General features: G+C 32.8%; 2 pseudogenes; both read left to right on the forward strand.

Moving 5' to 3' along the window:
* Positions 1 to 277: 277 nt before the first annotated feature.
* On the forward strand, positions 278 to 6,865 carry LOC128174465 (uncharacterized; annotated as a pseudogene).
* A 492-nt stretch (positions 6,866 to 7,357) lies between these two features.
* On the forward strand, positions 7,358 to 8,839 carry LOC128174466 (adhesion G protein-coupled receptor E3-like; annotated as a pseudogene).
* Positions 8,840 to 13,918: the final 5,079 nt, after the last annotated feature.

Genomic DNA, 13,918 nt, shown 5'->3' on the forward strand with positions numbered 1-13,918 from the left:
TTTCCTGATTTTTTACCTTTCCGTGAAAATCATCAAAAACGGTCAGGAGGTTCCAACAACATATCTTTGAATTTTAAGTAGAACACAATATATTCTGTATAAAATATTTATTAATATACAATCTGTGAAAACCAATCCAAATTGGTGCAGGAAATTGCAATCAAAGAATTCTGATTGAACTTTAAATAAAACACAAGAGGGTTTTCTGTATAAAATATTCATTTCATAATGTACCATTACTTGTAACTCAATCGTAATTGGTGCAAGATTGCATAAAATGGGTTCTCAGAATTGTAAGTTCACCACTATATGGTTTTCTGTGTAAAATATTCATGCATAAGGCACACTCCATGTTAATCAATCAAAATTGATGCAAGAAATTGCAACGATAAAACTGTCCTAACCTAAAGTAAAACAACAATGTGTTTTCGTTATGAAATATTTATTTTAAATTTGCCAGTTCGTGCAGATCAATCAAAATATATCTCAAATGATGCATATGACTGTAATGAAAAAATTCTCGGAATTGTAAACAAAAAGCAATTTCTCTGTGGATTTGAAAACAGCATGCGATTATGATTGATCTCCAAAAGTTTACGTATCTTCTTTAGATTTTACGATTCCTTGCAATAATGAAAGCTTAACATGGAAGCAATTTAAAAGCAAGTTTGACTGTTGCATTTTAATACAGCATTGACTTTACAGTTTGAAAAAAGTTAAATTCAATAAATCAAGTTCGTACGTGCATGTACGGGATACCAATGGCAACTAATGAATACGTATTTGTTAAGGAGAGTAAATACATGTTTTAATTTAGTCTTGGAATTGTACCAATAATGTTACATTTTTATATCATTGAAATATTTCAATTACATATAGTTTGATATCTAAGAATTCTAATACTTCTTCCCTTTTTTAAAAATGAATTTGTACACGACATAATGAAACATAACATAATGAAATAAGATCTTTCAACTCCGATCTCAATGTTAGTCTTAGAAGTTAATATGTTTGCTCTAAATATGGACAAAATGATCAGTGTTTCCACAGCAGGGGGTTACATGTACTTAGCTAGAAAAAAACAGCAATCCATAAAATTTGCCAACATCTAAATAACTCAATGTATAACACTGTGTACTTACGTAGTATGATACTTTCTGGTCAGTATATTTTAGTGTGGTTTAAAACTTCAGGAATGTACACCATTTGGATTTTTCACATCAGATATAGATAGACAGACAAGACAAATCAGATGCATGTATTGTACAGGTAGGTAATTTTATTTCATTCGGTGTTACTTACCACCTAGTGTATATAAATTTATATTCAAATTCATCGCCAATCAATTTTACAAACCTAATGATGCATCAGTTAACCATGTGTGGACCGGCGGGCTTTTGCAATATCAATCAAATCAACTTAAAAACTCTAGATTTTAATATGTCAATGAGCCACAAATTGTCTACCGACTGCTTTTGTGACAGTTTATGTTTTGGGAGAGGAGATTGCTGTCCTGACAAATATTTTGGTCTCAGTGGCTTGTCCTGTCAGAATGTGACCTTTGTTAATGCCACGCGAGATGAAAGTCGAGATCAGAGATCATCCTTTCTCATGATTAAAGAATGCCCTCAGGAAACTGAACGAGTAATAGCACACGAGTGTGAAAAGAAATATGACAGTCTTAATAAACTTAAGTATCCACCAGTGACAAGCAGTACGCAGTGCAGATAAGGCTACACATCGCTCTGATATGCTAATGAAGGGATAATGAGATATGACGTCATAATACATGCCCCGCATCTGTATTTCCATATATGGAAAATACACCTAAACAGTTGTTTTGGCAAAATATACGGTTGATTTAATACTTCATGGCAAAACCTATAACAACGAATAACACATATGTGTATATATAAATTTCCAACAACGAGAATATACGAAGAATTTCTATATTACATATGTCGTATGGGTGTGAATCTGCGTCCCAAAAGCGCTCGTCAGACGATGTAAACACGTGTAGCTGGTGTTCCCGATGGTAACGATTTTTTGATGATTTATCAGGTATGTAGAATAGATATACAGTGTATTTGTAATAGACCACATAAATAAGTAACTATTTTTCTGTGTTTTTATACAGTGGATGATTTTCTGGTCAACTTATTGTGTTGTTTCGTTCAAAACATGAGAAGAGACTGCATTGCATGCATTGTTTACATTTATACTGTACAATTGTCGGTCCGTTAAATTGTTACTCATTTTCTTCAGTAAGTTCAATCGACACGATCGAATCAGTTCATAGCATTTGTACAGACAATACTATAGCTTTACACTACACTCAGTCTGACTATACATGTAGTTGTTTGTATGTAAACAAAGTGAGACTGTGAAAACAGCTGATCTGGTTTCCTGAAAATCAGTTCAGTACAGGCTAAAGGATTATATACAGCTGATTTGATTTTCTGAAAATTAGTTGACCCGTTCATAAACAGCTGATCAATAACATGTTTCTTCTGTGTTGAAAATTCTTCTATGACAGTTTATATAATTTTTTTTACACATTATATCCATCCAATTGATATAAAATGTTCATGCACATTAATTATCATTACTAGCTTTTTATATCACTCAGAACATAACACTGTCTGAAATCTTATAATATACAAATATAATTGAATTGCATGTGACATCACTTCATCTGATTTCTCTAAATGGGGAATCTATATATGGACATGGTATATGTTTGTTTAGAATGTAAATAATCAAATAATAGTTAAAGTGTTTGTCATTTTACCCATTCATGCAAATTAGACCTTTAACAGAATGCTCAAATTGCTGTTGACATGTAGTCCTATGTACCGGTATGTGTGTATATATGTGTTTAATTTTAAAATGAATAAATTTTAAACTTATGTTATTTTAAACCTACAATTTTTAATACTTCATCATTAAAAATTAAATTGCTCATCAACATTGAACATATCAACATTACATGGTATGACTTCACTGTAACTGCACTAGCTTGATAGAAATCTTGTATACCTAAATCATTAATATGAGAGAGAGAGAGAGAGAGAGAGAGAGAGAGAGAGAAAGAGAGAGAGAAAGAGAGAGAGAAGTGCACTGTTAAGGTTTTGTGGAGTAAAATAAAGGGGCCACAGTAATTTTACACATAACAGGAGTGAAGGTGTCGATCATCAAAAAACTGTTTTAGAGCTGTGTTTGAACATGTGCAAAACCTGAATGCAAATCTTAACAGAATGAAATGTTTATCAAGATAAATAAATTCCAATGTTTGTCAAATTGTAGAAAATAATTCTTCCATGTTAATCTTTCAGTCATTTTGATTACATGTTAAACTCACTGAAAAATCATTTTCATTTCAGCTGGTACCTGCTATGTTTTGGGATTTGCATAAATGCTGTTCTTATTGGTGACAAGTTACACACATTCTTATCCTGGGAATATAAAATATGAAAATGATGTGAAAACCTGGACTTAAAGAACAGGAAGACTGTGCTTTTGGAGAAAGAAGAGGAATCAGTCATACAATAAACACATTGACATCATATCATACATAAAAGAAATTTAAATTGTTGAGTGTGCATGCATATATGGGTATAACAATTTTAAAATAATGTTGTCACTGAACATATTATCATTATTTTTCTTTCAGAAAGTAATTTATCTTCTTAGTATATCTGAATAAAACAAATGAGCCAAGTATAATTGTTTTTATATTCATAATTTTTTTAAGAAATGGAGGAGAGGAGACATTTACCTGAGTCAGCTATATTTAATTGCTATATGCTGTTTGCATGCATTAAAGATGCAAAGGGATGGGGGGAGAGTCTTCATCCCCTTGCATAAGATTAAGTTCAGAATTATTTAAATTTTATATATTCATGTGAACCAAAAATGGCTTTTGATTGCCTACTTGCAGGAATTACACTCTCTTTTATTCTCGGCAATGAAAAATATGCAATTGGAATGGAATAAATTTTGTGACTGAATAAATATATATGCACCCCCCCCCCCCCCAAAAAAAAAAAGAAAATGAGTATAACCTTAAAATCATTCTTCATGTGTATATAGCCCCTCTCCCCTGGATAATTCTAATTTAATTCACACTTCACATGGTAATATGGCTTGGTCTATGGCCACCTGCAAATAAATTCCTTGAACCACCCCCCCCCCCCCTGGAAAATGTTTCAAGACAACAGTGTTGTATATAAACATTGAGTCATATTTAAGGCACTGGCATGCACCCGACATGAAATATTCTTATTAATAATCAAAACATACCCCTGACCATATTGTACAGTGAGGTAGGGGTAATTTTTATATGATGAGATAAATCATGTTATATGTCTGTCTTATTATAGAGGGGCTTCTCCCAACCCAGCCTACCCCTCAGATAATTTTGCACAATTAGGTCTCACATATTTTTCTTTCCTTCCCTCAAAAATCAAGATACTACTAACTCCGCGCATGGAGTAACCTAAAATATGATGCACAACTGTTTTTGTTTACGTCTATAATTACAACAGAGGAAATGTGGGTGATTCTAAGTAACCATACTGTCCCTTTTTATAAAGATAAAACAGAAACACTATGTTTAAATAATCATTTGCATAATGTACTGATGAAATCTATCTCAAAATAAATTCGGATTAAACGATACAATGACACCGCGCCTATTTCAGAAGAGTTAACGCTTATAGAGTTATCTCCCCTTTTGGGATCATTTGTGCGTTTGAAATGTGTATTGATTTGAGAGACCTGACTGACTGTCAAATTAAATGCAAAAAGACAAGGGCAAGGCGGCTATAGATATTATTGAACTTGGTATGATTTTCTTCCTTTTTTCGTGTACTTAATGAAAACTGATGCTCATTTGTTGAGAAATACAGTTTTAATTTGTAATTTTAATCGAAATGTTCAAGAACGCGCTATTTTTTCAACAAGTAGCCAGTTTCCTAGAAAATTGCATATTAAACGAATTTTACAACTGAATGAGCATTGATTTCTATGATGTATATATAATTTTAAATAAGTAGGCGTATTATTTAGTCCAAACTTTGTTTGTCTTGCCCTTGTCTTTTTTGTCTCAAATTAGCATTAACGTTTCTTGTCTAAAAGATGCCCACGTGACACTGAAAAGTCACGTGACAGTCAAATTAAGACATGGTCATGTTAAAGTGACCCATATCTTTGCAAAATCAGTCAAAAAATAGTTTTAAAAAATATATCATGCAGAAAAAATAAAGCTTAAACAAACGACCTCCTTTTACTGCTGTTTGAAAGCAAATTGTTGTCTTAACTGTCCTGCGTATAACTAATTTAACATACGCTAATAGATGTTGTGTACAGTGTAATAATGAAGCATCCTATCAGTACTGGAGTTTGGATATTCATTGTCAAGAATTTCTAGTCGTCATTCAAAGAAATTGTTGACAATGGAATCAAAAATAGATGTGTCATGCAGTCTGCACCAATTGAAAATAAAACTGCATTCAAGTGCTACCACCTGCGAGGACATCATTTTGATTTGTGTAACAAGACCGGATTCTGGAAAACAATAGATGCTGATGTTTTACATGCATGTGAATCACTTTACGTTAATAATGATACCTTATTCAAAAACTCATTCTGTAGGATGAGCAATCCCACTTTCTACAAAGGAAACGTAATATCACAATGTAATGTTACAGGACAGTGGGATTTATTTGATAAAAATATCAAAGAAGCCTGCTCCCGTTTTGGATCGAATAAGGGCACCTTACCATTTAAAAACATATTTTGCAGAATTTGCAATACCAATAAATACTTTGGAGATACCTTTATGGATGCATATGCAGAAATTAGCACGAACGTTCTTTATGATTCATATAAAACCAACGTTTACTATTTATATAAAAAAATGAACGAATTTCTCGAAGATTACTTCGATTTTGTAAAAAAAAAAAAACTATTCCTAAATTCGAGCACAAGATAAAAAGAAAATCGTTCACTTATTTAAATCTGAATATGACAGACTTAATATATAAATCGTTTTCTCTGAAAAAGCATGTGGGAGTATGCAAAGATTATGGGATTCCAGAAAGTTTTTCAAGTCTTTTCCTCCCCTGTTCCTGTGAACCTTCGTGTTTTCAGCATGGAGATTGTTGTGAAGATTTCGCATTAAAATACCCAAAGGAATGCATACATGCGAAACAACTAGCGGGCTATAAATTTAAGAATACTATTCCTGATGTAGAATACCTTGTAACTAATGGATGTTACATGCAATTCCAATACCCAATGTATATGGAGAAATTTTGTCAACAGGGAGGAAATAACATACTTTCTTCTCATCCCGTATATGATGTCAATACAGGTATATCGTACCTCAACATGTTTTGCTATCTGTGTAATATATCGCCGGAACGACGTAGCTTTGAATCAGGCAAACCATGGGACATTGAAGTATATTGTAAAAAATTCATTGACTATAGAAACTTTTTAACGGTAAAGCAGCTACTTAAAACGATCAGTGAAACCCACTGCAATGTGACATATTTACCACATTCATTTAAGGCTGACACTAATAAGCATCGTGCTGCCTTGTGTAATACAAGAAACGATTTATACACGAAAACATGTAATTCTACTAGGGGATGGCTTGTGAAAGATCCTGGAGTTCAATATGCCTGTGAAAACGTTTTGGCAGGGGTATCAATGGGATTCTATCCAGATTCTGATAAGTCCAGTTGTTATAAAAACCATTTTTGTGCATTATGCAATCCAGGATTTACTAATGAAAGTGTCACTATTTCTACGTGTATGGACGCTGGAAATTTGTCTTTGCTAGAAAGACGTGACGTGAGTGGTTGTCACTTTTTCCCCTCAAATCAACATTTATTCGCCATACAAAAATTTATTTTGTAAACATTGCAATCATCAATTTGACCAGCAACGACAAAGTCCAACTTGTCACTTAATCACCTTAAAATTCCGGAAAAAGGTTTTTTCAAAGAGTCGGAAATGTTATCCGATCTACAGAAATTTATTTACGTATCCTGAATATGATGATAAATTACCCCAAAACGAATCACCAGACTGTAAATCAACACAAGCATACATCTCAGAAGTGGTAAGTTTTGATATCATTTATTTGTTCAGTATTAAATTAATTCTACTGAATATGCACGCATAAAGTTTTTCTTGTTCTCATTTAGAATCAGTGCAGACATTTGACCTGTTATCCGGGAAAATATCTCCGTAATTGAACATGTCAAGCACTCCTCACAGTAACAAAAAACTTGGGATATTTTCTGACAACAGACTTCCAAGGAAATGTTTTTTATCTGTTACCTGTTTACGATCTGTTAGTCATTATATCAGAGGAAATCAAACAAGCACTACTGTCCAAGCTTCAGATAGATTCAGATTCGATAGAATATTTGTTTGTTCAAATAGACCAGCCTTGCTTTAAGAGGAATCAAATCTTATCTTCCCCACAGTTTTCAGGGAGCATTGCAATAGGCATTTTTATCAAACACGCTGTAAAGAGAGTTGATATTGAAATGCTATTAATCGCTATTAAAAACAAGATGGCGATATCGAGAAATAAAACTTTTAATCTTCACTTTTCGTTCAATATGCATATAAATCGATTACCTTATAACCCATTTAAGATATATCTCTCTGAATATTTTTCTCGATGTACTTTACCAGAATTTGTGACATATCAGGTAGTACAAAAAAGGCAGACATATAAAACTGTTCGAATATCCAAACTGTTAACTTGCGTTCAAGTTGCACTTGAATTTGGCAAATATCGTGTAGATAAACAATCGAGAACATTATTGGTAATTGGGGAAAATAAACTCTACAATCATGAGTTGTTTGAAATTTTACCCGATGGATCAGCAAGGATTTGCACTGAAGACTACAATGTTGGATCTTACATAGGCGCATTTTCTTTAGATGAACAAAACCAAAATGCCCTTCTTTCAAAAATTACGCTCATCTTAAACGTTACTTCCATTCTGTGTTTATTGATTTCATTTCTGATTTATGTTTTTAAAAAAGATTTGAGAACAATACCCGGAAAAATAAACATGATACTGATAGTCTCGCTGATTCTAACTCTTATAATTTTTCAGTTAAGTAAATTTGGTACATCATCTAATGTGGTATGTGTTGGAATTGGTATAGCTCTACATTATTTTAGGTTAGTATCGTTTTTAACCATGACGGCGAGTTCGTTTCATATGTACAGAATTTTTAAATTTTCAAACATAAATACAAGCGTTGGTTTTAATGATATTCTTAGAGTATATATAGCTTTTATCACTTTTTTTTCCATGCGTGGTAGTAGTTTTAAACATAATATCATGGCAGGTTTCTGGCAATGGTATTATTGGGTATGGAAATAGGATGATTGTGCTTTATCGACAATCCTTACTCACGATTAGCCTCATTCATTATACCAGTTGGTATTATGTGCCTATCTAGTCTATTCTTCTTTGTTAGAACCATTATTTCCATAAAACGTGTCCCAAAAGTTCCAGAATACCAATCTGTTAGGAATGAATTCGGAATATTTTGTCGTTTATTCACAATAACCGGGATCACATGGTCTCTTCAGATTATCGACGGTTTCTTCTCTTTTACAACGTTCTCCTATATCTCATCAATAATCAACAGTTTGTAGGGAACAACGATATTTATAGCGTTTTTCTTAAACAAACGAATCATGAATTGTAAATGCACAGTCCAAAAAGATTCGTACAACACTAAAGAAGCTAAAAGAGAGTCAACAGAGGAATCTAATACAATTGATACAAAATTATGATATATTAAATTTTTTTGCCTCTTTGTGTAAGCTTATAATTGGTTCTCAATGTATACAAGATCTTCATTCCAGTGCAGGCGTTTTAAAATGATATAACAACACGCCGATTAACTTTTCGAAAATTTTCGATATGATTTCTTGGTAAAAGCTAACAATCAATAAACACGTAAAATGCTAATCGCTTGCGACATATAATTCTCGCCTTTTAATTTTGCCTTCCTTCGCAAAGGGAGGGTATGTTGCTTTGCCGCTGTCCGTCCGTCTTTTACTAAGTTTCTGTTCATTTTCCTCACAGAAGTTGCAAAAACGGAAATGAAATTTTTGTATACAGATTTATCATAACAATATCTAAATTAAGAGCCATTTTCGACAGAGTTATGCCCCCATACACTTAGAAAAATTCCATTTCTTTGCAGTTTTCGTTCATTTCTTTGCAGAGTTTGCACTTACTCAAATGAAATTTGGTATACAGATACATGTATATCATGATAATGTCTAGGTCAAATTCGATTTTGGGTACGATCGAAAAATTTGTTAATTATGCCCCTTGGACGTAGAAACATTCTTTTTATTTACACTTTCAATATATTTTCTTTGCAGAGTTGTCAAATGGACGGGGGCATAAGTATTTTACAAACATCCGTTTGTTTTTTTATTGGTTTTGTTTTGTTTTGTTTTTTTTTGCTTTCATTGCTCCAAATAGCATAGAACTAAAATTAGCTGTATGCTACAAAGAAAAATGTAATGTAGTGTTAGTATTGATTGATATGCATAAAGCTTTGGTGTGTACTAAAAAATCTGATACTCACGAGTGTATTGTAAAACAGTTATCCACCGATAGTTAATTTATATATGCATAATTAAAGAATGTAAAAATATATTTAAATGTAAATATTAAGTTTTTCTCTTGTATTACTTAATAAAATGTATTGTAATTCATACATTCATAACTGGACAGAAATTTACGTGATATAGTTACCTAGCTGTAGCGTAAGAATATGCACATTCTAAACTGCTATTAGATTCATTGTTCTTAAAAAAATCGATTGTAGTTCATACATTACATGCATGACAGGACAGAAATCTACATGATCCAGTGACCTAGCTATGGCGTAAGAATACAGGCACGTAGCATCAGGGGGTCCTGCACACCCCCCCCCCCCACTTTTTTACGCAGCAAAGATTTTTATTAAATTAGCATACAAAAAATTGAAACAAAAGAGTTGCCCCCACCCCCTTTTCCACTTTTATGGGACCATGTAAAAAAAATTACGAAAAAGTTACAAAAAAATATTTCTGTATAAATAAATTCTTATGAACATCGCAAAATCTTTGTCCTCAAATTCTATGATCGGGATTCTAAATTCTGGTGCAAAACTATGGTAAAAGATAATTTCGAAAATTAATCATGTTTTAGCAAGGATTAAGGTTCTTTAAAAACTTGATTCAGGCTTGATAAAAATTAATGTATTTTGTACAATGTTTTCAACTATCATATCTGTAACTATGTCTGTATAGACTGTATCTGTGATTGGCTAATAAAAAGGATAAAATCAAAAAGCTGATTATTTCATCGTTGTTAATTATTTATATAGTTTACCCATAAGTTATATCATTAAAAAAATTAAGATTTTCTTGCTTATATGTGTAGGAAATGAGATTAAATAAAAGTTTCTAATTAATATAAACTACTTACATAATAGATTCGGAAAACGCATATATCTATTATTTTACCATCAAAGGAGAATTAAGGTATTATTCATACTTATTTAATAGCCATCAATGTTTCTTTCTTGGTTATATCTATACTACTATATTAAAATAATAGACTCGAATTTATGCGCTTTAATACCGAGAAATCGGAAGAGTGCTGTCTTTTGTTTTATATATTTTAAAGATTTACTTGAAGATTACCAATTTATTTTTATTTTTTTCAATCAAGCTTCGCCATTTAATAATCAACGAAAACTCCTATAAGAAATCCGGAAATCATCTGGATTATTTGGATTTTACAATCTTGCACATGCGCATTACACTCACGCTAAATCACGGGAGGCTCTTTAGTTTGTGTTTCCACAATATCACATTTGCATGGATAAACTCAGAAACGATATTACAAATACATGTACATTTTCATTGAAAAGTCTTATATTCTGTTCATCAAAGGAATACGGGAGATAACTCCAACTCAGTGCATTTAAAAATGAAATATTACCAGAGTTCCGGATGTCAACAGGGTGTGTAAATTCGAAGCGAGTAAAAAACGTTTGTGAAAAAGTTAATATGATTTCTAGATGAAAATTTGACTGTTATTTTCAATGCAGCCTCATTAATTTCCTCCAAAATCGTTTCGGAGTGATTCTGCATTTATTTTTTTGCTACATTACGGGTATATCGGAGGCATTTTAAATGCGGCGAAGGCCTGTCCCGAAACACAGTTAGATTATTCTTATTAAGCAGAATGTAGTGAAACTAATAGCATTATTGTATTCTTAAAGCTTGATTATGTAAATGTCAACAATACGGTGTGTCGATGTATCTATTTCGTATATAATATGCAATGTCAACCCGTGCACGCACGGGTCAAAGTCTAGTTTGTTATAAAAAAAAATTCCGGCTTTCCACATTCTTCAATTTACATTTTTGATACAACCGATTCTCATTAACACTCGGTATAGGTTGATTGAAATAAGTTTCATAGTCATAAGAAGATATTCCCTTTTTTCGTACAAAGATAAAACATATAACATTTTGGACTATATGAGATGCTTATTTCACGCTTGTACTTCTGTATAAATATGTTTCATATATGTGGCATTTTAATTAAGGTTGAATCTGTGTATATCATCATTCCTGTATTTGATTAAATTTTATTGGATTACTTTTATTGTTTGTTTAAATAAACTAACTGAAACTTCAACAGTTTTGATTTGATATGACTAAGAGTAAGTCAAACCCGTTCCTCTGTCACTGTCATCTATTGATTGATGTTTGAAAAAATGCAAAGCCACGTAGTGAAATTCGATCGTAAGAAACATAATCACCTGAGTTGCGTAAAAATTGGTTAGAGTCTGTCTACACGGTCATCACATGAAGTCAAATCTAATGTACCAAGAGAAGATGTACTGGAGACAAGAATATATATTACTGTATAAAGTTTTATGGATAATAGTTCTCCTTAATAGTACAAGTGAGATCACCGTGAACTTTTTTGGATCAGATAGCCTGATTATATGCAGTTTTCTGTCCGAAACACAAAATGAAATTCGAGTGTAGGAGCTGATCCTGTTCATTGATAATGTTCAACCACACTTCGTTAATCGGTGCCTTTTTCTATATCTGATAAAAACCATTTTAGTGATAACCATCTTTTAAGTCAGATGTCAGTATCAGTGCGTTGCGCCATCGTACAGCGCATTCCCATGAACTTTCATTCATAGTTAACAACACAGTCGATCAGAGATGTATCGTATTCATACGAGAACAATTACCCCCTCTATTGTATGTTTAACCTCTCTGTAAAGTAACACCTCCTCTCCTTCATTTGGGGTGTCGATATTCCCGTTTGGGGTACCGATGTGGAGCATTGATCCATTGATTTCCAGCCACCGTTGGTCAGCCAATATCCCATTGCTTTCCCCTCTGTACAGCCACACGCCCCCAGAACAATATATCAATTGAGAACAATAGCGCCCATTGTTTTTCCCCTCTGTACAGCCATCTTAGCTGCAGGACTGTAGCTCCCGGTCTGAAAAAATTCCGGATGCACGACCTGGGAGCTACAGTGCCTCCCATAGTAAAAATTAAACTGCAATTTACTGCGCACAAAAAATGCGCTAGTTTTGGACCGATTAATTTCATTTACGATCATATTCTGTACAAATATTTGATCCCAAAAAATTCCTCGGACACTTTACTACATACATCGTCACTTCACTTGCCTCTGATATTTTTTAAACACCATCAGCAGCCCTGTAAATTAAAGTGGTGCAAGTTTGTTTACATTTAAAAATGACGACTCTCGATCTCGACGTAAATTAGCATACTTCATCTTCCGAGGTCGGTTATCATTTTTAAGAGAAAGTCTGAGGCAAGTAAAGTGACGATATCAGTAGTGAATTGGCTAAAGAAATTAATGGTACTAATTCGTTTTACAGAATTTGGGTGAAAATAAGGTTAATAAGTCCACAACTAGCGCAATTTTTTGTGCGCCGTAAATTGCAGATTTTTCCTATGGTAGGCACTGTAGCTCCCAGGTCGTCCATCCGAATTTTTTCAGACTGGGAGCTACAGTCCTGCAGCTACAGCCACTGATACTACTAACAATTTAAAAGTAAACTGGGTTCAATTCGAACACATTGAAATCTTAAATGTATAATAGTTACTGCTTTACATTATTACAACCACATGTGTTCAATTCATTATTATCTGGAAATAAAGAATAGGACACTTGGCTAGAGATAATAGTATTTCAATTTATGTAGTCAAATGTGCATTTATTAAACCTAGGAAGCTTGTTTATGCAGTATTTTGTCGTAATGATTGTAAATTCTTTCGAAAGATTCCCCATATTAGCACAATTACGTTTGTAGGTATATATGATCATAAGGAGAAAATCGCTCTTGTCATGTATTTGACCAAAAAAAAACCCAATACGCAGTTTGCCCTTTACCTTCAGTTGTCTTTCCTTCAATATACATGTACTTTGAGTATTTGGTCATCTTTTTATGACATACATGTATACATGCACATGTACATGCATTTCCTAAAAGTGTTCCCAGACATACAATAAGTTGAAACATTGTTGGAAATTATACTAGAGTATTAGACAATGTCATCAAGCTAGTTTTAGAGAATTTGGTAATTTCAGTATGACCTCCTCGAGCCCTTAAAAAACTGAAAAAGTAAGATAAAATAAGTGTATACGACCATATAAGAATGGCCATAAAACATTTATTGGAACACATAAGATCATTTGTAATATATATTTTCAAAAGTCATTCAACACATTTTTATATTTGGCAAGATATGTATGATAAATTGGAAACACCTTACCAAAGCCATATGGTCCAATTTGCA

Source organism: Crassostrea angulata, chromosome 2, assembly GCF_025612915.1.
Source record: "Crassostrea angulata isolate pt1a10 chromosome 2, ASM2561291v2, whole genome shotgun sequence".
Classification (NCBI taxonomy): Eukaryota; Metazoa; Mollusca; class Bivalvia; order Ostreida; family Ostreidae; genus Magallana; species Magallana angulata.